This window comes from Panthera pardus, unplaced genomic scaffold (assembly GCF_024362965.1).
Source record: "Panthera pardus isolate Hobbes unplaced genomic scaffold, ASM2436296v1 HiC_scaffold_2, whole genome shotgun sequence".
Classification (NCBI taxonomy): Eukaryota; Metazoa; Chordata; class Mammalia; order Carnivora; family Felidae; genus Panthera; species Panthera pardus.
In genome coordinates, this window is record NW_026526765.1 from 122,359,695 (window position 1) to 122,385,425 (window position 25,731).

Consider the following 25,731-nt stretch of genomic DNA (forward strand, 5'->3'; position numbering starts at 1 on the left):
ACACAGCTTCTTTCATATGTAATTACAGACAAAGATGCCATTCTAAATCCATGCCAAAAGATAAATGCAGCCTACCAGTTGTTAAATTATATTAAAAGATAACTGTGTGTACAATAAAAATCTTCTCACGGGCCCAAGAAATTATTAGGTATTATTAGGAACTTACCAGTTATGAGAACAGAAAAACCATCATTCCAAATTCTAGAATTTTTTTATTACAAATGGTACTGAGAAGTTAACGTTTCTATTTTATAAAAAGCATTGGTCTAATATGGTATTACACATATTATGAAGACAAACAGAGATTATAGGTACCATGTAACATTTTAAAAATCCAAGTTAAGGATTTTCTATTCTCTCCCATTCATTTCCCCAATGAGTAAACAGTATTTACTCAAGTCCTGTTTTATATGAAGCACCATGACAGTACAAAAATATGATAGAAGATAGAAGTTAAAGGCACCATGACTATCACAAAAGACCCCAAAGAGAAACAAATGGTACAACTACATGTATTAAACAGTGAGAAATCACTTCCAGCCCCAGTAATCCAAGACTTTGCACATGCAGCAGCATTTAACTTAGGCTTTGAAGGATGAATAGAATTTCACGAGGTAGTCAGACATGGGAATAGAGGTAGAAGGGAATGAAATAAAAAATGGGCTTGAAGATGCATTTGGAAAGCAATGAGTGGTCCACACTAAAAAAATACAAGGTCCTTCATATACTGCTCGTGGGAATCTAAATGACACGACCCCTGTGGGGAACAGTTTTGCAGCTTCCCAAAAATTAAACATAGAATAACCGTATGACCCAGAAATTTCACTTCTATGTATATACCTAAGAGGATTTTTTTTAATGTTTATTTATTTTTGAGAGAGACAGAGAGACAGAGGATGAGTGGGGGAGGGGCAGAGAGAAAGGGAGACACAGGATCTGAAGCAGGCTCCAGGCTCTGAGCTGTCAGCACAGAGCCTGACACATGGCTTGAACCCCCGAACCACAAGATCATGTCCTGAGCCAAAGTTGGATGCTTAACCAACTCACCCGGGTACCCCTACCTAAGAGGATTTAAAACATACAAAAATATGTCTACAGAAGGCCATACCTGTATTATGCACAATAGACAAAAATTAGAAAAAAAAAAGTCTATCAACTGGTAAATGGATAAACAAAATGTGGTATATCCATATAATGTAATATCATTCGGCCATTAAAAGGAGTAAGTAATGAGGGGCGCCTGGGTGGCTCAGTTGGTTGAGCATCCGACTTCAGCTAAGGTCAGGAGCTCACAGGCTATGGGTTCCAGCCTCGCGTTGCGCTCTGTGCTGACAGCTTGGAGCCTGGAGCCTGCTTCAGATTCTGTGTCTCCCTCTCTCTCTGCCCTTCCCCTGTTCATGCTCTGTCTCTCTGTCTCAAAAATAAATAAAAACATTAAAAAAATAAATCAAAAAACACAGAAGTAATGACACATGATATAGAATGCAAGGCGAACCTTGCAAATACTATGCTTAATGAAAGAAGAAACAAGAAGTCACATATTGTATGGTTCCACCTATATGCAATGGCCAACAGAAACAGATTTATAGAGATAGAAAGTAATTTAGTGGTTAACTGAAGAGTCAGTCAGAGAGGGAGGAATGAGAGTGAGTACTAATAGGTCTCAAGTTTCTTTCTGGAATAATGAAAATGTCTGGTATTAGATACTGGTGAAGGTTGCTATACAACCTTGTAAATACACTAAAAACTACTGAATTGTACACTTTAAAATGCTAAATTTTATGGAAAGGTAAACTTTACATCAATTTTTTAAAAAACTATAAAGTACCTAAAGTACAACTACAGCTTTAGGCTACACAGAACAACCGGGAAGAGATTTGAATAACAACAGGCAAAAGTTGATTTGCTCATGGTCTATCTGGTCACCACCAGGAGAAGGAGAGAACATCAGTAGCAATGTCATCCGGGATGTCAGTAATGTTAGTATCACATACACAAGACAGCACATGCCTAAGTGCAAGACAGCACATGCCTAAGTGCTTGGGAAGAATCAAGTTTGGAAGAAAAACACAAAATAGAGATGTGTCCCATGCCTTCAAAAGGCTTACAACCTCTCTCCAAAAATTAAAATTCATAAAACAACTTACTCAGTTTAATTCTCCTACATCTTAAAAATGCATGTAAATTCAAGTTTCAATCAGGCAACATGACATAATGGAAAGAATATTGTACTAGAGATCAGGAGACTTAGGTTGAAGTATCAGTTTCATCAGGCACTATGTGTGATGTTAAGCTGTCACTTTCTGCGTTTCTGACGTTCCATTTCTTCCTCAATCAACAAAGGTAATACCTGCCCTACCTATCTTACAATGCTACTGAAATGATGAAATAAGGTAAAATAACTTGAAAATAATAAAACACTATATAGGGGCGCCTGGGTGGCGCAGTCGGTTAAGCGTCCGACTTCAGCCAGGTCACGATCTCGCGGTCCGTGAGTTCGAGCCCCGCATCAGGCTCTGGGCTGATGGCTCGGAGCCTGGAGCCTGCTTCCGATTCTGTGTCTCCCTCTCTCTCTGACCCTCCCCCGTTCATGCTCTGTCTCTCTCTGTCCCAAAAATAAAAAAAAATAAATAAATAAATAAAAATAAAACACTATATAAATGTAATTTTTTAAATTTTATGTAATTATAACTCTTTTGTCCTGTCACTCACCAGTGTCTATATTCTATGCCTTTTCAAACTGGAAGAGTGATATTCATGAAGAATCTCACATGATACACTTTCATCAGCACTCACTTGAATTCCTTTTTTTCATTTTATTAACCTTTTCAGTTTCATTAAGATATAATTAACATACAAGACTTTATGAGCTTAAGGTGTCCAACATAATGATTTCATGTACGTATATACTAAATGATTACCACAGCAAGTTCCATCACTTCACATAGTTATAATTTTTCCTGTGATGATCACTTGAATTTTCAAGTGTAGTTTTAGGCATTTTATATTTAAATGCTGGCCCAAAAGATCAAATTCTAAATATCTACAACACTTGTTAGAAAAGTGTTAAGTTTCTCAGAATGAGTTAATAATTATACATAACTATATACACAAATGATCTGAATACATTTATGTCAATCAGAGGTACCAAAATGCACTCAACTCTAATATATCCTTTGTCTTGTCTTCTCCAAAATTTTATTTATGTTTTTATTAAAAAAAGTTTTTTTAATGTTTATTTACTTTTGAGAGAGACAGAGACAGAATGTGAGTGGGTTGGGGCAGAGAGAGAGAGGGAGACACTGATCTGAAGCAGGCTCCAGGCTCTGAGCTGTCAGCACAGAGCCCAACGTGGGGCTCGAACTCACAAGCTGTGAGATCATGACCTGAGCTGAAGTCGGCCACTCAACCGACTGAGCCAGCCAGGCACCCCCTTCTTCAAAATTTTAAAAGCCTGTCTCAATGTGCACTCAATAAAAGCAAAAAATATCCAGTTATGTCTATTACTTTGGGAATATTTGGTGGCTTGCTTTTGGCAGTTCATAAATATCTCACCTGATAAACCTGTTGAAATACATACACTTATAATTCAGATTGCAATAGCATTATCTCAAAATATATCTGGTCAGCCAACATGAAAACCATCTATAGCTCTATGGAAATACTAAATTAGACAAATTCTGTATATTTAACATAAAAGGCTTGGTGAGATAGTCTCCAAAAACAGGTCTATAAAATGGATAAGTCCAAAATAATGTTAGATCTAGTTAAATTAGTCTTTATCATGTATAAATACAGAAGGCTCATAGTTTTTTATCTTATATACAGCTAAAGGATCACAGAAATGTCTCTACTGCCCAGTGACAGTTACATAGTTCATCTCTATCCAGCAACTACACTGAGCAACAAAACATGAAACTTCCATTTACAATGGTACTGTTTTTGCCAATGACAATAAAGTTTATTTTGAGCCTTTTTAAAATTAATTTTTAATGATTATTTATTTTTGAGAGAGAGAGAGAGAGAGAGAGAGAGGCAGAATGCAAGTGGAGGAAGGGCAGAGAGAGAGGGAGACAGAATCTGAAGCACTCTCCAGGGTCTGAGCTGTCCGCCCAGAGCCTGACACAGGGCTCGAACTCACAAACGGTGAAATCATGAACAGAGCCAAAGTCGGATGCTCAACCAACCAAGCTACCCAGGCACCCATAAAGTTTATTTCAAGTCTTAAAGATTGCAAACTTTTTTTTTCTATCTTTGATTAGGTACAAAAATAAACGGTTGAAGTAAAAAGATGAGAGGAATTCTGGTTCACAAAAACTGTTGTTTTTTTATAAGTAATCTTTTATAAATGCTAACGGCAAAAATACTTTGTCTTCCTTCCCAAAAGTATTTTCTCTCCCTCCCTTCTTTTTAAAAAACGTAACTATAGTCTCTTCAACTAGAATTTATGCAAAGGAGGGCAAGAAGGAAAACATAAACAAGCATTTTCTCCTATTTTTTACCTATTTGACATTTCAGAAATGAACAACTGGACGGCAACAGTTACCAGGAAAATTAACCACAGACTCAACTATTATATTATCACCTGAAAAAAATGATGTCAGTTACATCACCAAAATCTAGTTAGAAAAACCATTGATTAACCCAGCTATGCTTTGGCCAAAACTCAATTCCACAAAAAATAAATAGGGGCACCTCAGTGGCTCGGTCAGCTAAGTGTCCAACTTCAGCTCAGGTCGTGATCTTGTGGTCTGTGAATTCAAGCCCTACCTTGGGCTCTGTGCTGACAGCTCAGCGCCTGGAGCCTGCTTCAGATTCTGTGTCTCCCTCTCTCTCTATCCCTCCCCTGCTCACACTCTGTCTCTCTCTCTCTCTTGCTCTCCCTCTCTCAAAAATAAACATAAAAAAATAATAAATAAGATTTAAAAAGTTAACAAGTTTAAGTAAGCAGTGTTATAATTAAAACTTTTATGATATTAGTGTTTTAAAAAAGACCTATAAAAGCAAAATAATAAAACCTCACCTATATATTCGTCAAGAACCAACTGCTACTTTCTCTAAGGTATATTTCTGGAAAGAGCAACTACTAGTTAAGAGGTAAAAATTTAGTGAAAAAGAAACATTCGATCATAAAAAATGCACATATATATGTTTGTTTATATATTCTCCAGTCACGTGGTTATATCAAATAAAGACTATCAAGCTCTCAAATATAAGTTGAAAACACATTGTTTTGCATAGAACACCTGTTAATGTAACAATAAATTATGAAGCTTTTATCTTAAACATGTTAAATAAATGTGTATTTTGAGTTAGAGACTAAAATATTAGTAGCCACAAATTTTGTTCCTGCTAACTTTAAGAGTAATCATCACTCCCATGAATTCCAACTGGAGCTATGAGAAAGCTCAAGGGAAGGCTAAATTTTTTATACTACTTTTCCTCACAAACTTTGAAAAATAGAGCTCCCTTAAGAGGTTCAGATTTGATCATTTAAAATGTAAAGCTAAGGGACACCTGGGTAGCTCCGTTGGTTAAGTCTCCGGCTTTGGCTCAGGTCATGATCTCACAGTTGGTGGGTTCAAGCCCCGCATTGGGCTGCACACTGGCAGTGTGGAGCCTACTTGGGATTCTTGCTCTCTTTTTCTCTACCCCTCCACTGCTTGCGCTTTCTCCCTCAAAACAAACAAACAAATAAATAAACTTTCTAAAATAAATAAATAAATAAATAAAATGGAAAGCTAAATAAAACATTTTAAACATCTGAAAATGTTTTAAAAATGTATTTGCTATTTCTCTTCACTTTTGTACAATTTATATTTGGATAGACCAATATATCTTACTTTTCCCCACTCAAAGTAAGCCCTCTACTTTAAGCCAGAATCAGCATTTACACCAATTTTAGAATGTAGGTGGCTTACTATTGATTTCTACTTGGAAGGGCAAAAAAGGATGGATCAGTGTTCCAAGAGATAATTACTGAAGGACATAGCAATTTCTTTTTGCAAAAAACACAGTATTCAAACGTTTCAACCACAAATATGCCCCAAGATGTATTCAAAGGGAGAAAGTAATACAGTTGCAATTTAGGGCCAAATAATGATAAATGTAGGAATGAGTTTTGCTGATACTGTAAGGCCCAATAAAATCAGCAAAAACATCTTGGAATACTGGAACAAAAAAGGCTATATTCTTTAACATATATGCTTTTCAAGTTTCTTTCTACAAGGAAAACTGTATTGCCAATTTCAGACCCACATCTTTTTCTCAAAAAAAGGCAACGGTAGGGCACTTAGGTGACTCAGTCAGTTAAGTGCCCACTCTTGGTTTCAGCTCAGGTCATGATCTCATGGTTCATGAGTTCAAGCCCCGCATCGGACTCCGCAATGACTATGGAGCCTGCTTAGGATTCTCTGTCTCCCTCTCTCTCTGCCCCTCCCCTGCTTGCTCTCTATTTTTCTCTCTCAAAATAAATAAATAAACATTTAAAAAAAAGGCAACAGTATCTTCGGATTTCTGAAGTTGATTAGTTTCACACAGCACAAGAGAGAACCATTGTGCTTTTCCTAATTCTAAGTTAAAGCTGGAGAAAATTAACTTCATTCTGTTCAGCTACAAAAACTTAATTTCTAAACTACACTTTTAATACAGAATCTACTTTTTTTTAAAGTTTCTAATGTAAGATGGCAGAAAGGAAGGTCTTAAAAATAATAGCTACTTGAGGGGGCTGGCTGGCTCAGCTGATAGAGCATGTGACTCTCAATCTCAGGGTAGTGAGTTCAAGCCCCACATTGGGCATGGAGTCTACTTTAAAATTAATAATAATAATAATAATAATAATAAATCTGCTATTTAAAAAAAAAATACGGGCGCCTGGATGCCTTAATCAGTTAAGCATCTGACTCTTGATTTTGGCTCAGGTCATGATCTCATGGTTGTGAGACTGAGCCCAACATCAGCTTAGCACTGGGCATGGAGCTTGCTCTCTCTCTGCCCCTCCCCTGCTTGCATGCACCTCTCACTCATTCTCTCAAAAAAAATAAAACAAAAGCTCCCATGAATCAAGTGCTTTTAAAAAAATAGGCTACCATTAATAAAATGCCTCATATCTATCAGCATTTTCCATATGTTATTCCATTCAATCATCTTACCTACTCGATGAAGTAGACTAACTGATCGTCATTTTAAGGAACTGAAACTCAGAAAAATTAAGGGACTAGCCCAAGATCACATAACCATACAGGTATCTGAAGCCACGTATTTTGGACCCCAAAACTCATACCCTTTTTTACTACACCAAACTGTATTAAGCGAATCTTTTAAACAATGGAGTATAATGGGGTGCCTGGGTGGCTTAGTTGGTTGAGCATTTGACTTCAGCTCAGGTCATGATCTCATGGTTGGTGGGTTCGAGCCCTGCATCAGGCTTTGTGTTGACAGAGAGGAGCCTGCTTTGGATTCTCTGTCTCCCTTTCTCTCTCTGCCCCTCTCTTGCTCGTTCTCTCTTGAAAATAAGTAAACATTTAAAAAATTATAATAAACAAACAATGGAGTATAACTAAAACAAATACTAACCAGTTAAGTAAATAAAAAAAAAAAACACTACAAGTATGGTAATACCTCAATTTAACAATAACAGTAATGTCAGGAAAAAACTTGTCTAAATAAAATAAATGTAATCAAGATTATCAAACCCACTAACATTTCTCTGCCAGAGTCTTAAGACAAATTATGCTTTCATTTAGTAATTTGTGACACCCAAAACTGCATTATTTCTAATGCATACATACAACATGTATACAACAAAATGTTGTGCCACAACAGGTTTTTTAAAAAGAAGACTGCTGGGGCACCTGGGTGGCTCAGTCGGTTGGGTGGCCGACTTCGGCTCAGGTCATGATCTCGCAGTCCGTGAGTTCGAGCCCCGCGTCGGGCTCTGTGCTGACAGCTCAGAGCCTGGAGCCTGTTTCAGATTCTGTGTCTCCCTCTCGCTGACCCTCCCCTGTTCATGCTCTGTCTCTCTCTGTCTCAAAAATAAATAAAACGTTAAAAAAAAAAAAAAAGAAGACTGCTCACAAAGTCATTAGAAAAGTCACAAGGAATGAAGTATATGACAGTTAAAGCCAAGAAAATCTTACTGTTGAAAGGAAAAACTTCCTGTTTTCCCCACAGTTAGACGAAGTCCTGGCTTCTACTCATTATCCCAAATAGAAAATAAGCACTCAACGCTTGAAAGAAATAATTGATTTTAATAAATTAAAAGGAGCCTCAAACACCCATAAACCTCCAATTAATACTAGTAAGGGGGAAGAAAGAATAATGACTAAGAGTAAGGACTCTTAGAATACCACTTCATCTCTCATAGTGTGATCTTAGCAAACTTGTTCTCCTTCTCTTAAACTCATTTTCCTCAACTATAAAATAAGGAGAGCAGTAACTACATCACAGGGCTATTGATGAGTAAGCAAGATACTGTATCTAAAATTTCACAACAGGGCTTAACACATGGTAATTGCTCAACAAATATTAGTTGCTATTATTCTTATTAATATTACCACTACTACTATCATTAAGGTCAGTTTCCTTCCTATACTCATACTCTCTACTCCACAAAAATAATATAGAATCCATTATATTCATCTTAGGCTAACAAGTAACCTGAGTATATTAAGCACTACAGACACATTCATTCAACATTTATCAGGCATCTACTATGTGCCAAACATTCTACTGTATACTGGCAGCACAAAAACAAATAAGACAAAAACAAATAAGACATGATTCTTGCTCATTAAGACAATCAAGTAAATGCAATAAAGTATTATATATGCCGTCATAGTTATATACGGACAACATGGGAACACAGAAGAAGGAATGGTCAATTCCACCTATGGTAGTAATGAAGGAAATGAGTTAGAGATGACAACTCTGGAACAAGAAGGTATCCAACAGGATGGGGAAGAGGGACATCAGTGACAGCAGCATCAGTGTATAGCAGTAGTTACAAACATGGGCTTTAAGTTCCAAGATAGTTGAATTCAAATCCCGGCTCCATCATCAACTAGATATATGACTTTTATGTATGTTACACAATGTCTCTAAGCTTCAGTTTCCTCATCTGTAAACTGTAAATATCTATAAATATTGCTATCTTCAAATGGTACTGGTTAAGTTTATTTGATAATATATAGGTTAAGTACTTAACCCAGTGGACAATAAGCACTCAGCATATAGTAGCTATTACTTTAATTCTAGAAGCCAAAGCAGTAGAAGCAAATTAAAGCAAGGCCTATAATAGCTTGATATGTTCAGGGAACTACAACAATTTGGTACGGATAGAATACAAAAAGCAAATAAAGTAGGGCACAAAAAGGATAGAGTTGGGGTGGGCTTAGTTGGTAAAGCATCCAACTCTTGACTTCGGCTCTGGTCATGATCCCAGAGTCCTGAGATCGAGCCCCATGTTCAGCTCCACACTGGGCCTGGAGCCTGCTTAAGATTTTCTCTCTCTCCCACTACCACTCGTGCTTGCTCTCTTTCTCTTTCACTCTAAAAAAAAAAGGACAGAGTTGAAAAACTAGACAGAAGCCAAATCCTAAATAACACTGTATGCCACATCAAAGAATTTGATTTATCCTTTCTCTAAGAAATGAGAAGGCTTTTTGTCAAGAGTCACATGACTGAACTGCCATTACAGAATTTACTCTGATAGCAGGGTAGAGGAAGAATTAGAGAGGTATACTCTTGGAGGTAGACAGAGTCAGGGATTACTGAAATAACTGCCAGTGAAAGATGCTGTTTTTATTTACGGCAGAGCATTAAGGATTCAGAAATAGGGACAAATAAACAAGATGTTAGGAAAGAACCTACAGGACTCAGTGTCTGCTTAAATGTGTATAATGAGAAGAAAGAGCAGACGTGAGCTCTGAGGTTTGACTACAGTAACTAACTTTAGGGCAATGTAATTTACAAAGGGGCAGGGGGAGATAGGGGTGGAGGGGGAAATGATGGGTTCAGAATTAAAATTGGTGACCCTGAGATGTTTATGGAGCATACGTACAGTAGGCAGTTAGAAGGCATCTTGGCAGACTGCTAAAAGAAGTAAGAGATAGAAGCCACATGGATAACTAAGAGAAGAAAGTTTCTGAGAAAACAACCTGCAAATGCCAAATGCTCTGAAGCAGGACATGCTTAGAGAGTTTATAGAACATAATGAAGCAGTTGTGGTTTTGCTTAAATATGAGCACAAAATAATCTTATGCTGATGGACTTTGTATCCTTTCATTTTTAATCATTGCCCCTTTAAACTTGCTACTTGAAACTCATCAACCTCCTGAAATAAGACATCCAAACATCAACCTTCATAATGATCATCCAACTTACACAGGATAGTGTCCCATACATTTGTGTTTAAGATCCTGGACTGTCACAAAACCATGAAAATATTAAAAGAGTTAATGTAATTAAAGTACACAATGCCTTGACACACTTAAATATAATTTGTTAATATGTGAAAGGATTTTGGAAGGTCAAATATAATTTGAATAAATAATTTACCTTGTTTTAATAAGTTCCCTGAAATGATCATGCTTGTGAAAATGCTGATGTTGTTATGGGCAGAGACCACAGTTTTTCATCTTTGTAATTCCAAACCCTAGCACAAAGCTTATCAAATAGTAGCCTCTATATAAATTATTGTTAAATGAACAACTCTACTCTACAATACTAACCAGAATTAAACAGACTGCCAAAGACTCTAACTTCTAAAAGACATAATTTTATTATGCATGATGTGAGTTCAAGAAGAGGTCCTACCCTAAACTAAACTCTGACTTTCTTTTCTAGAGAATGAGTAAACGATTGTTACAGATTAGCAACAAGGGAATAATACACAATGGTGCACTTGGGTGGCTCAGTCAGTTATGTATCCAACTCATCATCTCAGCTCAGGTCTTGATCTCAGGGTACTGAGTTCAAGCCCCATGGTGAGCTCCATGCTAGGTGCGAAACATACTTACAAAAAGGGCAGGGGGCAGGGGAGATAATACACAACAGAAAGTACCTTTAAAACTCTACCATCACATTATTCTAAATAATAGGAGGATAAGAGGTCAAATCCATGCACCTGAGTTAACTATAGCCTTAAATAATGCCCTCTTCAAACTAAAAGAAAATAAACTTTTCTTTCTCAAATCCTTAGTAAAATAGGTACTAAAATATAGTACAAACTCTCCCTGTTCATAGAGTCAAAATAACTAATAATTTAATATAATTGCAGCCATTTGAGCAGTGACATCTAAGATTTGTTTTTGCAATTTAATCACATAGGTGATAACGCTGGCTTAGGTGTCAAGCAAATTGTATGTTACTTAAATATTGGAATCACACCTCTTAAGTAGTTGTTAGAAGATACCAGATGCAAAAACTCTAATTACTATGGTTTATATTTTATTTCACTTATTCATTTATCTCTATTATCCTGAAAAAAGAAATTCTGTCCATATTTTTCACACAGACTATAGTCTATTTCAGGTGCATTCAGATTACAACTACCGAAACCAACCATCTCCTCCCACTTCAGTTTTCTTCCTCTCAAACATATATCCATGGTTTGTCAAGAAGAGGACACAAGAAAAAAATCAAACACTAATATTATGACAACTTGCTCTTGTCATAGCCTAGCAAACACAGGTTTAAATCACGAGTTGTTCCTCCAGTTTGAAAAAAAGTATGTATAAAAGGGGTAGAAATTTCAAGAGCTAGAATATTATTAATGGAAGAAGTGGGGAGCTTTTGTGTGTGACCACAAATTCTATAGCATATTAAATACTCCCTATTAAACTCTTTTGAGGACCGGATCAAGAGAACGAGACCATATCTGATAACTCAGAATAGCAAAAGCAATCTTGAAAAAGAACAAAGTTGGAGGACTTACACTTTCCAATTTCAAAGCTTACTGCAAAAAGCTACAATATGCAACCAGCATAAGGTATCCACAAATGGAATTTAACAGAAACAAACCCTCACATTCACAGTCAACTGATTTTTGACAAGGGTGTCAAGACAATTCAATGGAGAAAAAAACAGTCTTTTCAACAAATGGTGCTGGGACAAATTGGTTATGCACATTCAAATAAATGAGGTTGGGGCACCTGGGTGGCTCATCAGCTAAGCATCCTTCAGGTCATGATCTCACAGTTTGTATAGGTTCAAGCCCCACATCTGGCTCTGTACTGACAGTGTGGAGCCTACTTCGGATTCCCTTTCTCCCTCTTTCTGCCCCTCCCCCTCCTTCCCTCCCTCTCTCAAAATAACCCTCACTCTCCCCTCTCAAAAATAAGTAAGTAAACATTAAAAAAAAAAAAAAAAAGAATGAGGCTGGGCCTCTACCTCAGGCCTTATATAAAAGTTAATTCAAAAGGGATCAAAGACCTAAATGTAAGAGCTAGAACTATAAAACTCTTAGAAGGAAGCAGACATAAATCTTCATGACCTTGGATTACACAAGAGTTTCTTAGACATGACACCAAAGGCACATGCAACAAAAGAAAAAAAATAGATATAAAAATTGAGCTTCTCCCAAACTTAAAATTGTTAGTACACAAACAAGTGAAATGACAACCTATAGAATGAGAGAAAACATTTGCAAATCATGTACCTGATATGGGACTAGTACCCAGAATATATAAAAAACACTTACAATTCAACAATATGGCAAATAACCCAAACAAGGAATGGGGAAAAGATAGGCATTTTTCCAAAGATACACAAATAAGCACATGAAAAGATATGCAACTTCACTAGTTACTGAGGAAATGCAAATCAAAACCACAATGAGATACCACTCCACACCCACTAGGATGGCTATTTTTTTTTAAAAAAGGGAGGGGGAAAACCCCTGGGTGGCTCAGTGGATTGGACTTCCCTGCTCTTGATTTTGGCTCAGGTCATGATCTCAAGGTTGATGGGACCGGGGCTGTGTGTTGGGCTCTGTGCTGACAGCTCAGGAGCCTGCTTGAGATTTTCTCTCTGCCCCTCCCCTGCTCTCTCTCTCTCTCAAAATGAATAAATAAAAAACAAACAAAAAAAGTGACCAAGGTTGTAGAGAAGTTGAACCCTCATGGGAATGTAAAATGGTGCAGCAGCATAAAAAGCAGCTTGGCAGTTCTTCAGAAAGTTAAACACGGAGTTATATGACCTAGCAATTCTCTCCTTAGGCATACACCCAAGAGAACTGAAAAGAAATGTTCATGCAAAACTTGTACAAAAATGTACACAGCATCATTATTTATACTGGCCAAAATGTAGAAATAATTGATGAACAAAAATGTAGAAATAATTGATGAACAAAATGTGGTATATCCACAAGATGGAATATTTTTGCAATGAAATACTGATACATTATACAACATGTAGAAATCTTGGCAACAATATCTTAGGTGAAAGAAGCGAGGAACAACTGTACCATTCCATTTATATGAAATACCCACACTGTCTCTGGCAAATCCAGACACAAAATCATATTAGTGATTATCAAGGAAAGCGGGGTGGGAGTAGGAAGATGGACACAAAAATGACTGCTCATGGAGATGTTTGGGAGGGTGATGAAAATTCTTTCAAATAGATAATGATCATAGTTGTACAACTTTGTGAATATATTAAAAACCACTGCATTGTACATAAAGAGTGATCCTATGATATTGGATTATATTTCAATTTTTAAAACTTTAGGAATTAGAATTTGAAAAGTACTTTAGAAACTTATTATTCCTTATTTTGATAAACGCACTGTGGTTAGGTAAGAGAATATTTAGGGAATGTACACTGAAGAATTTAAGGGTAAAGAAGCATGATGCGTGCAACCTATTTTCAAATGATTCAGAAAATAAATTATTTGCTTATTTGTTTACATAGAGAGAGAGAATAGGACAATATGGACACAACTGGTGAGTCTGGGTAAAGAATATATGGGAGGAGGGGTGCCTGGGTGGCTCAGTCGGTTGGGCGGCCGACTTCTGCTCAGGTCATGATCTCGCGGTCCGTGAGTTCGAGCCCCACTTCGGGCTCTGTGCTGACAGCTCAGAGCCTGGAGCCTGTTTCAGATTCTGTGTCTCCCTCTCGCTGACCCTCCCCTGTTCATGCTCTGTCTCTCTCTGTCTCAAAAATAAATTAAAAAAAACGTTAAAAAAAAATTAAAAAAAAAAAAAAGAATATATGGGAGGAGTTCTCTGTACTATTGTTGCAACTTTCTAGTAAATTTGAAATTATATCAAAATAAAAAGTAACAAAGATAATGTATCCAATATAATTGGATTATTTCCCCTTTTGGGATTGCTCTTTAATAATGATATTTTGTTTCACATATGTTGCTGAATTTAGTGACTGTACAATTTTTAAAAGGCAAAAATAAAAATGTACAGATGTAGCAGAAGAAAAATAAACAGAAAAAAATTAATTAGAAACTGATAAGAGCTGAAAGCCCTTCCAAAGTGTACCTCTCGAAGTATCAACTGATGTGGCCAAACCTTTATTTTCTGACTCAGATATCATAAAAAGCACATGTGAAATTTTTTTCAATTCCACATCATTAAAGAAAATACTACAGGTTCATTTATCTAGCTTTAATACCATATTGAGATAAGTGTTACAAAACTGAACTCATCTCTAATGATATAAAGGATAAAATGTATTCTTCCTAGCATTTAATCAATATATGAAGCATTGTGATCAATCACAAATTAGTCAATATGAGGACAAATCAGGGGAAAAAAAGGATTACAGAAACATCTACTCAGAACATTACCATGTTAACTGGGTTCAAGGCTTTAGGGAAGCCATCACTTAGTGCTCACACAGTCTCTCCCTATTATACATGATTTTTATTATTTTGTCAGACTCAAACCTTTTGATTTGCTATATCTAATCTGATAAAAAAAATTACATAAGATTTGCATCAAAACTTGTTCTCACTCAAGGGTCCCTGGGTGGCTCAGTCAGGCCTCCGATTTCGGCTCAGGTCATGATCTTGCAGTTTGTGAGGCAGAGCCCCAAGTCAGGCTCTGTGTTGACAGCTCAGAGCCTGGAGCCTGCTTCGGATTCTGTGTCTCTCTCTCTCTCTTTGCCCCTCCCTTGCTTGTGTTCTTTCTCTCTCCGTCTCAAAAATAAATAAATGTTAAAAAATTAAAACAAACAAACAAAAAAACCTAAAACTCGTTCCCACTCAAAAAGTAATCTACAGACTCAGTGCAATTCCTATCAAAAGCCCAAGGGCAATTTTTGCAGAAATACAAAGGCTCATCCTAAAATTCTTGTGGAATCTCAAGGGACCCTGAATAGCCAGAACAATCTTGAAAAAGCACAAATTTGGAGGACCAACATTGCCTGATTTCAAAACTTACTACAAAAGTTACAATAATCAAAACAGTGTGATACTGGCATAAAACAGACCAATGTAACAGGACAGGCCAGAAATAAACCCTCCAATATATGGCCAATTGATTTTCAACAGGATGCCAAGACCATTCAATGGGGGAGATGTCTTTTAAATAATGGTGCTGAAAAAAATGGATACCTACATGCAAAAAAGAATGGAGTAGGGCCCCGACCTTACATTGTAAACAAAAATTGATGCAAGATAGATCTAAGACCTAAATGTAAGAGCTAAAACTATAAAATTCTTATAAGAAAACATTGGAGAAAATCTTCATGACACCGGATTTGGCAACAACTTCATGGATACGACACCAAACACACAAACAAAAGAAAAAAATAAGTAAATTGGACTTCATCAAAATTCAAAATGTTTAGGCACAAAAGGACACTACCAGCAGAGTAAAAAGGCAACTCATGGGATGGAAAAAAATAGGTGCAAATTAGATAAATGATAAAGGATTAATACACAAAGAACATCTACAATTAAACAATGAAAAAACAACCCAATTAAAAATGGGGAAAAGATTTGAAAAGACACTTCTCCAAAGATATACAAATGGCCAAAGGCACATAAAGATGCTTAACATCAGGAATCATTAGAGAAATGCAAATTAAAACCACAATGAGATACCACTTCACACCCATTAGGATGGCCATTATCAAAAACAAAATAGAAAGTATGGGCTAGAATGTGTGAAAAGTGGAACCCTTGTGCAATTCTGCCGGGAATGTGAAATAGTATAGGTGTTTTGGAAAACAGTATGGTGATTCCTCAAAAAATTAAAAATAGAATTACTAAATGATCCTGCAATCCCACTACCAGGTATATATCCAGAAGAAGTGAAAGCAGGGACTTGAACAGGTATTTGTAAACCATGTTCACAGCAGCATAGTCTTTTTTATTTTTTAAAAAATGTTTAATGTTTGTTTATATTTGAGAGAGAGAAACAGCATGAGTGGGGAAGGGGCAGAGAGAGACGGAGACACAGATTCCGAAGCAGGCTCCAGGCTCTGAGCTGTCAGCAGAGGCCAACCTGGGGCTCAAACTCAAACCGTGAGATCATGGCTTGCGCCAAAGTCAGACACTTAAACTGACTGAGCCACCCAGGCACCCCTCTTTTTTTTTTCTTCAAGTTTATTTATTGAGAGAGAGAAAGAGAGCAAGTGTGTGTGCACACACATGTGCAAAGTTGGGAGAGGGGCAGAGAGAGAGGGAGAGAGAGAATCCTAAGCAGGCTCCATGCTGTCAGTGCAGAGCCCGATGTGAGGTTTGGTCCTATGAACTGTGGGATCATGACCTGATCCGAGATCAGGAGTCAGATGCTTAGCCAACTGAGTCATTCAGGCACCCCTCACAGCAGCATATTCTTAACAGCCAAAAGGTAAAAGCAATCCAAGTGTCCATCAACAGATGAATGGATAAAAAAAGGTGGTATATACATACAATGGTATGGTTTTCAGCCTTTAAAAGGAATGAAATTCTGACGTGTGCTACAACATGGATGAAACCCGAACGCATAATGCTCAGTGAAATAAGCCAGCCACAAAGTAAAATACTGTCGGGTGCCTGAGTGACACGGTCAGTTGAGCGACTGACTCTTGGTTTCAGCTCAGGTCATGATCCTAGGGTCATGGGATTGAGCCCCACATCCAGCTCCCCACTGAGCATGGGGCCTGCTTAAGATTCTCTCTGTCTCTCTCTCTCTCTCTCTCTCTCTCTCTCTCTCTGTCTCTCTCTCTCTCTCTCTCTCTCCTCCCTTCTGTCCCTCTCCCCAGCATGCATTAAAAAAAAAAAAAGTAGAAATACTGTATGATTCCACTTACTTCACGTACCTAGAATAGTTAAATTTATACAGAAAGTAGAATTGTGGTTGGTAGGGGCTGAGGAAGGGCAGATGGGGATGAATACAGAATCTCAGTTTGGGAAGATGAAAACATTCTGGAGATGGCTGCTGTTGATGGTTTCACAACATGAATGTACTTAATGCCACTAAAATGTATACTTTAAAATGCCTAAAATGGTAAATTTTGTGTTAGGTATATTCCAACACAACTAAAACAAAAAAAAATGGTTAAAATGGTAAATGTTGTCTATTTATATTCTACCACACACAAAACAAAAACAAAAACAAAAACAAAAACAAAAACAAAAAAAGTGTTCTCGATCTAACTGTCCTCATACAAACAGTTAAATCAAATTTACCTTGACAACTTAATAAACTGCTCTCCTGTACAATTCTTTGGTTCTTAGAGCTAATCCCTGGGGGTACACTTGCCTTTGTCTTTTCAAAACTGCACACTATTGCAGGTGAATCAAATAGCCAGGACACGCTGGGTATCTACTTTAAACAAAACAAAATAAAAGAATATAAAACAAAAACACTCTACTACCGCAAATATCCACTAAGGGAAAAATTTTTAGGAGAACAGAAATATATGTAAAGGATTAAGATCAGGGATGCCTGGGTGGCTCAGTCAGTTAAGCATCCAACAGCGACTCAAGTCATGATCTCGCTGTGAGTTTGAGCCCCGCATCAGGCTCTCTGCTGTTAGCACAGAGCCTGCTTCAGATCCTCTGTCTCACTCTCTCTCTGCCTCTCCCCTGCTCGCACTCTCTCTTTCTCAAAAATAAAATAAACATTAAAAAAAAAAAAAAGGATAAAGATGAAATGTGTTCTTTGACAAACAGTTGCTAAATTTCAGTCTAGCAAATAAAATACAGCCATATATACATACATATATATATATATATATATATATATATATATATATGTATGTATATATAACTTTACTTTCTTTCTCGTTTAGGTAAAGTTGGCCGGAAGAAAGGTAAACCAGTCAATCATCATAAGGCAAATGATCTTCATTCACAGGAACTACACACTGTCATTAACTACCAATAGAATAGCATACCGGTTTTAATTTCTACAAATTAATTAGAGTGTAACAATATACAAAACCAATGTTTCCCAAATTGACAAAGGTGCAAAGTTGGGTATATGCCTTTCCATATCAGTAGTTTTAATATTTATTTAATTATTTTAAGATGAATAATGACAAGGCCTGAACTTTTCAAATAAATTCAATTACAAAATTACCTTAGAATAGTGCTCCTCCTATACTCAAGTGGTGTACTTTTTAAATTTTTTTTTTTTTAATGTTTATTTTTGAGAGAGAGAGTATGAGCAGAGGAGGGACAGAGAGAGACAGGGAGACACACAGAATATGAAACAGGCTCCAGGCTCTGAGCTGTCAGCACAGCTGACAGGGCTCAAAATCAGGAACAGCAAGATCATGACCTAGGCCGAAGTCAGACACTTAACCAACTGAGCCACCCAGGCACCACAGTGGTGTACTTTTAATAGCCTTTTTAAATATAATGATCTATATGGCAGTCACCAATTTCATTAAATAATATAAAACTTTTCCAACAAGGCCAACTATGGTTTATGTGCTAGTTTGAGATAGGCATGTCTTAAGCAACTAATTAAATTCATTGGTACAATCCATTAGAAAAGAAAGAGCAGGACAAGTAAGATAACTAGAACGGGAGTCATATAACCTAGTCAACTATGAATTAGCTGTGTGATCCTGGACAAGTCACTAACTCCACTGTTTCCAGACTTGTGAGGCTTTACCCAGAGTCCCAACACGAAGTTTCTAATGTGATAGTTGGTCAAATATAGATATTCTAAAAATTCATTTTGTAACAGTAAGAAGTGCATTTTCTCAAAATATAAAAAAAGTAGGAAAAAGTACCTTTACAAGAAACTCACTACGCTATCCTTACTTTTCTCATTTCACTTTAGATAAACAATAACTTCTATAGGGACTAAGTAAGCATTTATTGGAGAAAAAGCATGTTGTAACCCAAAACTGCCTATTTCTTAATCTGAAGAAGCAAAATAATAGCATGAGTTCTAGATTTAAATCTTAGCTGGGGCGCATGGGTAGCTCAGTTGGTTAAGCATCTGACTATGGCTCAGGTCATGAACTCACAGTCCGTGAGTTCAAGCCCCATGTCAGGCTCTGTGCTGACAGAGCTGGACCCTGCTTCGGATTCTGTGTCTCCCTCCCTCTCTGCCCCTCCCCTGCTCATGCTTTGTCTCTCTCTGTCTCAAAAATAAATAAAAACATTTAAAAAAACTATTAAAAAAATAAATCCTAGCTTTACCATTTACTAGCTATGAAACATTTTAACCATTTTTTTTGTTTGTTTGTTTTATGGATTCATCATTTCTCTGAGCCTACATTTATTCATCTATACAAATGCAGATATCTACCTCAAAGGGGTGTTGAAATGATTAAATAAAATAACGAAAGTATCTAGTTTGGTACTGGCATATAATATGCATTCAATAAATGGTAGCAGTTACCTAAAAATGAGATGAGACAGGATTATCACCAAGATTCTATGACTTTACAGACAAGCAACAAGAGAGAAAAACTGAAAACAATAAGGTTCAAAAAAATAGATATACTGAAATTGTTAATTTATAATTGGTAAAAAAAAAAAAAAAAAGAATTTCTTATACCTTTGGTTCTCTAGGAAGGTAAATTAGGCAAAAAGCAAAAACAAAAACAAAAAATGGTAGACTTCTCATTTTTTTTCTTTTACTTGCCAATTCAAGACTAATACTTTATAAAAAACTGCTTTGCTTTCTTTAAAGCAAAATATTTTATTTATCTAATCTATCACTAAATCAGAAGACCAGAAGTGATTTTCAGAGGTCATCTACTACATTATCAGATCACTACCAGACTCAAAAAGGAATGTGCTTAAACTCATTTCCAACACTTCATTCTTAAAATATTTTATCACTCTGATTAGATTAAAAAGTCTAGGGGCACCTGGGTAGCTCAGTCGGTTAAGTAACTTTGGTTCAGGCCCTGATCTCACGGTTCATGAGTTCGAGTCCCATGTCAGGCTCTGTGCTGACAGCTCAGAGCCTGGAGCCTGTTTCAGATTCTGTCTCTGCCCCTCCCCATGCTGTGCTCTCTCTCTGTCTCTCAAAAAATGAAGGTTAAAAAAAATTTTTTTTTAAGTCTAAATTGCTTCTCAAATTTACCACTTACAAATCTCACATGAAGAGTATGTTATCTTTTGTATCACAATAGGGAAAATAAAAATACATGTTTGTATTTCCATAAAGAAATTCTGAAAGGAAAAAAAAAAGACATTCAAAGTGCAGAGGGCAGGATACTTGGGAGCAGGAGTTAGATCAAGACTTTTCACTGTATTTTCCTTTATGTCACTGTGACTCATAAACTGTATGCATGTAATCACCTAATGTAATGTACTAAATAACAGCCAAAATAAAACCCCTACATCCTTCACACTTCACAATAAGGTTTTGCTCTGCCCAAATCCAATCAACTCTGGTTTGGCCCACCATTCATATAATCATGTTTATCAACACTTCATTTTGTATGTAAAGCCTTAAGGCTTTATAGAATGAAACTTGTGCAAGGTTGATACTCATGCAATGTAACAAATTGTTACAGTGATAACATATAACTTTGCCTTATGTAAACATTTCCTACCTCTCCAAAATTTGCTCACTAGAATACAAAGTTATATTTCCTAGGGGCACCTGGGTGGCTCAGCTGGTTGAGCATCTGACTTCTGCTCAGGTCATGATCTCACAGTTTGTGAATTCGAGCCCCATATTGGGCTCTGTGCTGACAGCTCAGAGCCTGGAGCCTGCTTCAGATTCTGTGTCTCCCTCTCTCTCTGTCCCTCCCCCACTTAAGATCTGTCTCCCTCTCTCTCAAAATAAATAAACATTAAAAATATTTTTAACTTATATTTCATATTTTATCACTAATATTAATAATTTATGGAATAAAGCCCCTCCTATCTTGAATAAAGTCCCCATAAAGATTTTTTAGAAATTAATTTTTAAGAATAAATTTTTAAACAGTAATATAGTATTTTAAGTGAAATTTCCCCCAAATGATAAATTTACTACAGAAAATTTACAGCATTAAACCTTTCACTACTTTTCAATTTCTCTCTTGTCCAGAATATGAGCATAAGCCTTGAGATGCTATTAAAAGTACTGACTCACCTTGTTTACCTAAAGTTTGAATACAGAGTATTCATGACAAAATTATCCCTGTCGATAAGAGTGGCCCCTAGACCAGTGGTTCTCAACCAGGGGTGATTTTGTCCCCAGGAGACTTTTAGCAATGTCTGCAGACACTTATGGCTGTCACAACTGGATGGGTTCTACTGGCATCTAGTGGGTAAAGGGATGTTGCTAATACCCAGGATGGCCCCTCACAATAAGAATTATCTGGACTAAAATATCAATAGGTTACTGTTGAGAAATCTTGCTCTAGATTATAAATGATAAGAAACTCCAAAGGAAATGACACATCTCTTCTCCAACTAGAGAAAATCAAAATGGAAATTCCGTATGCCTATACTTTTGCCTCTAAAAATAATTTTCAGGAAAAAAATTCCCTACAAAGCTTTTGCTATAAATTGCTGTATACAGTTTTAGTGTGCTTTTGCATAACTGTAAATATGGCACCTGCCTCAAGATAAGAAAAAAGCCTCAATATGATATCAAGCTATGCTTTCTAACTGGATATTTGTTTCTACAGTGTGTATATATGAAGAAACGCACACACATACATAGGCTTATATAGGCTTAGAAAATTTCTGAAAGAAAAATTTTCATACTGGTTGTCACTGAAAAATGCAATTTGAAGGGTCAGTGGGGATGAGAATGACTTTTACTTTGCACGTTATATCTTCTACCTATACTGCTGAATTTTTCACCAGGAGACTATATGGTTTTTATAACTTAAAAATATATACAGTATATGCACACATCCTTATGAGAGAAAATTAAAAGTCATAAATCTTACAAGAGTCTTTTCTTTAGGAATTTTCTTCTTTTTACTTAAAAAAAATCAAAACACTATAGAGGCTCCTGGGTGGCTCAATCAGTTAAGCATCTGACTCTTAATTTCAGTTCAGGTCATGATCTCACAGTTTATGGGTTCGAGCCCTGAGTTGGGCTCTGCGCTGACAATTTGGAGCCTGCTTGGGATTCTCTCTCCCTCTCTCTCTCTGCCCCTCCCCTGCTTGTACTCTTCCTCTCAAAATACATAAATATTAAATTTTTTTTCCAACCTGACCTCTATTCTGAACAATGGGTACATTTAATAGCATCCAACGCAAGTTCCAATTTCTATTCAAGGCCTTGGGCAGCTAAGGAACATGCTTGCTATGCCTGAAGAAATACAAAACAGGTATTTACTAATGTTTAAATTTTTTTTAAATTTTATTTATTTATTTTGAAAGAGAGAGCAAGCAGGGTAGGGACAGAGAGAGAGAGAGACAAGAGAGAGAGAATCCCAAGCAGGCTCCACATTGCCAGCACAGAGCCCTATGTGGGGCTCATACTCATGAACTTTGAGATCATGACCTGAGCCGAAATCAAGAGTTGGATGTTTAAGTGACTGAGCCACTCAGATGCCCCTAAAAAAATTTTTTTAACATTTATTCATTTTTGAGAGACAGAGAGAGATGGAGAATTGATGGGGGGTGGGTACTGGGCAGAGAGAGAGGGAGACAAAGACTCTGAAGCAGGCTCCAGGCTCTGAGCTGTCAGCACAGTGCTGCACACAGGGCTCGAACTCACGAACCTGCGAGATCGTGACCTGAGTCAAAGTCGGATGCTTAACCAATTGAGCTACCAGGCACTCCACGAGTGTTTAAAACAAGAACCAAAGATCCCAAATGGTGGTATTCTCTAAGGTGGTACCATTCTAATAAAAATTTTACAAAAAGACTCAAGCTCCTTCCGGCAACTAGGTTTTTTGACTTAGCCAGCAAGGAAAAACAGCCTGTTTTTTCAAATCTATTGGCTCTAATAATGAATTTAAAAAAAGGCCCTTGGAGTATCTATGCCTCTGTACACAAAATGTATAGAACTTCGACTTATTCTCAAGCAAATACACTAAGCCTCCACATTTCTTACTTATTTCTCACCAAGTCCTGCCCTATTGGGGGAACACGACAAAGTTTACTCTCAAACTGTAAAATAACTTGTTATCTCTCTGGATGTCTAGATTCTAAATACTTGGTTCTAAAACATCTAGGGAAGGTGAAAAAAAAGATTTTAGGATTATTCATAAAATGCCAATTGGGTGAGTGTTTTTTGAAGAACATTATGGTCTCTTCATACCAGGAATTTAAAGGCAATAATATGGGAGAAGATATTTCATTTCACTCCCACAGAGATTGTAGTCTACCACACACACTGTACAGGAGAGACTAGATACTCCAGGAATTTCTTCTTTATATGGTATGGGAGAAAAAAGACGTAGAAACGAAATTTCCTTTCCCCACAGGTTAAGAAAGATATACACACTGACCATCATCTTAGACCTTGGTAAAGTCTCTGGGTATCCTAGACACAAAATGAGACTCACCCATATACACTTAAATACCTAAATTTTTCTTAGGCACAGAACAGTTAAGTAACAGGAAAATAAGTTCTTCTACCATTAGCCTAAATGGGTAAAAGAATCATGAATATATAAGTTCCATAATAAACATCAAAAAACCAAAGAGCTGTGGATTCTGCCCACAGCTTTAATCGCATGGTAGGGAGACTCCAAATGAAATACAGTAAGGTAGAGACACAAAGAGAGACTGAGAGTGGGTGTGTGTGTGTGTGTGTGTGTGTGTGTGCAAGCCTTACAGAAATGGTTACTACAAAAGCTCATTTCCCAGATATATTTATGTAAAAAAATACTATTTATGTAAAAATATTAGTTATGTGAATTAGTGATCTTTTATCTCACTTATGATGATTATGTGAAAATGGTCCAGAAAATCAAGGACATCACATTTAGACCAAAGCAAACCTTTTCAGTTTAACAAGTTAAAAAAACAAACAAACAAAACAAACCTCTAATGTTTAGAGTCTAAAGAAATTCCCACTTATTTCCTAGGTAAAAAGTACATGTGTTTTAGGTTCCTAGTCATCAATTTCCATTGAAAGGATAAAAGAAAGCCTTCCATAAGTACAAGAGTGGAGGTGCTCCAGAGACTCTCCCCATAATTGCCTACTCAAATAAAATTCTGTCCCACTTTGGCTTAGAAGTTACTTACAGTGAAATTCAAAGATATGGACATTCAAGGGTCTAGCTCCCTTACATCCCACACGCTTTTTTCCATAGCAAAATGTTGGAATGAAAATGTACTAAGGTTTTAAATCTAAATGAACCCCTGTTCAGGCATGGTAAGACAATGGTAGAATGGTAAGACAATGCACTAACTGTATTCAGCAACTCACAAATAGTTTCTTATTCCTCTCAAATACAACAGCCAGGATAGTTGTACACAGAGAAATCTCTGTACTTTAACACCAAGATCAGAGGTTAAAATAATTGGTCATAGGGGAATGAACCAGGCACCTTAGAACCAAAACAATACTCTTGAGCACTTAGAACAATAGCCATAAAGGAACAGTACCATATCCAAGTCATGGTCAAGAGAAAAAAGTACAAACATAAAATATCTCCTTTTTCCCTAAAGCCCAAAAGATAATGATGCCTTGCATCCCATGTTGCTCAGACCTAAAAACACACAGTTAAGAGTTAAAAGAAATGAAGGATCTAATCATTAATCTCTGCAAAAGGTGTCCAGGGTTTCACCTTCCCCAAGCCTAAAAACCTACAGACTTCATCTACCCAACTATTCCGAAGCTCAAAGATGCACTGGAATTTCCTTTTCCTGCATAACTTCACAAAAGGTCCCAGGTGAAAGGCTCACGTGCTTTTTCAGAGTAAAAGCAGAGAGCTTCTTCATACTAACCAGTTTCAAAGTAAAAAAGGAAATTAAGTTTTCTTACATACACAGGTAAGGCACAAGGCAAATAAATGTCAGACAACTCAACTTTGGGCACGGGCATATAATGGAAATGGTCTTGCAGCTAGCAAACTCGGTTTTTCGGTCTGTCTCTCCCTCTGTGTCGCTCTCTCTCTCTCTCTCTCTCTCTCTCGCTCTCTCGCGCTCTCTCTCTCTCTCTCTCTCTCTCTCTCTCTCTCAGTACCAAGGGCAGGGACTCTGGCAAGACCCCGCCCCCCCATCTCCAAAGCGGGGTGGGAGGGAGGTAGCCAGAGGAGTCCTTGTTCCCGCGCGAAGCTTGGAGACCAAAGGACTCCCCATTGTGGGTCTACGGATGGTGACGGGAACCGGTCCGGCTCGAGCCGCCGGCTGAAGAGTAAGCTGAGGGCGCACTAGGCCCGCACCGCTGCCACTGCCGCCATGGA

General features: G+C 37.1%; 1 protein-coding gene across 4 annotated transcripts in view; it reads right to left on the bottom strand.

The window, feature by feature from the left end:
- The window catches only part of ANKHD1 (ankyrin repeat and KH domain containing 1), a 131,451-nt gene that overhangs the window by 105,187 nt on the left and 533 nt on the right, over positions 1-25,731 (bottom strand). The gene's annotated exons all lie outside the window — the stretch shown is intronic.